We start from the raw sequence: 1,614 nt of genomic DNA, 5'->3' as shown, positions 1-1,614 counted from the left end.
TCCAATCACCAGTAGTGATCAATATATCTTGATTGCATGTTTGATCAATTTCAGATTGAGTAAATTAGTAGAATTCTTCTATTTCATTCTCACTGACTTTAGTGGTTGGTGCATAAATTTGAATAACAGTGGTATTAACTGGGCTTCCCTTTAGGTGCATGGATATTATCCTATCACAGACAGCATTGTACCTCATGACTGATCTGGATATGTTCTTTTTGAGGATGAATGTAACGTAATTCCTCTTCAATTTATCATAATCGGCATAGTAAACCATGTGGTTGTCAGATTCAAAATGGCCAATACGAGTCCATTTCTGCTCTCTAATGCCTAAGATATTGATGTTTATGCATTCCATTTCATTTTTCACAACTTCCAATTTTCCCAGATACATACTTCATACATTCCTTGTTCCAATTTTCAATAGATGTTTACAGCTGTTTTTTTTTTTCATTTTGAGTTGTGCCCCATCAACAAATGAATGTCCCACGGGGCTTTTCTCCCATGAGCTTTGTTCCATTTGTGTAATCATTGTCAACTCTACTTTGAGGAGCCCTCCCCCAATAGCATTTTGAGTGCCTTCCCATCTGAGGTATTAATTCATACCTGTTGAATTGAATTTAATTAATTCAATAGGTATGAATTAATTGCTGCCATTATTTTAATTTTTTGGTAGTGCTATTCGTTCCTTTGTTTACATGCCTTCTTGTGCTGTGTTTGTGTTTTTTGTGCTATTTCTTGTCATTTCTTCTTAGTTTTCATGTTTATTTGTTCTGCTTAAAAGTTCATTTTCATGGTAATTTGTGAAGTATTAACTTTCTTTGGGGTTACCTTATTGTCTAATAACTTGCCTCTCCACTTAAGAGAATCTATTGCATCCTGTAATCTCCCTGAAGTCCTAATCACCTGTATCTCTGTTCCTTTTGAAGTGCTGGATTGGTTTTGACAAAATCTCTTAGATTCTGTTTATCCTAGAATGTTTTGATTGCACCATCATATTTGATTGATAGTTTTGTTGGATAGATAATTCTTGGTTCACAGTTTTTTTCTTTTAGGGTTTTGTATATGTCTCCCCATTGTCTTGTTTCCTGCATGGTTTCTGCTGAGAAGTCAGCGCTTAATCTGATTTGCTTGCCTCTGTAAGTGACACTTCTCTTCTCCCTGGCCACTTTTAGGATTTTCTCCATGTCTTTGATTTTGGAGAGCTTGATTATTCTATGTCTTGATGGCTTTCTTTTGGGTTCTCTCCTTCCTGGGGTATGTTTGGCTTCTTGAATGTTTATCTTCTCATCTTTCAAGATGTTAGGGAACTTTTTTTCCAGAAGCTCTTCAAGTATCTCCTCTGTGGACTCCTCTGATTCTTCCTGTTCCAGAATGCCAGTAATTCTTAAGTTTTTCTTCTTCATATTATTCAGCTTGAATCTTAGACTCTCTTCAGATTGTTTTTAGCCTTTTTTTCAGCTTGCTCTTCTATCTTAGCAGTATTGAGAGATTTGTCTTCCAGCTCACTCGTTCTGGCTTCCATCTCTTCTATTCTGCTCCTTTCCCTTTTCAGTGTATTGTCCATTTCTGATATTTTATTATTAATCATCTGAACCTCTTTTTGCAGGTTTT

The sequence above is a fragment of the Chrysochloris asiatica genome, unplaced genomic scaffold, assembly GCF_000296735.1.
Source record: "Chrysochloris asiatica unplaced genomic scaffold, ChrAsi1.0 scaffold00066, whole genome shotgun sequence".
NCBI lineage: Eukaryota > Metazoa > Chordata > Mammalia > Afrosoricida > Chrysochloridae > Chrysochloris > Chrysochloris asiatica.
Note: the sequence above shows the minus strand (reverse complement) of the source record.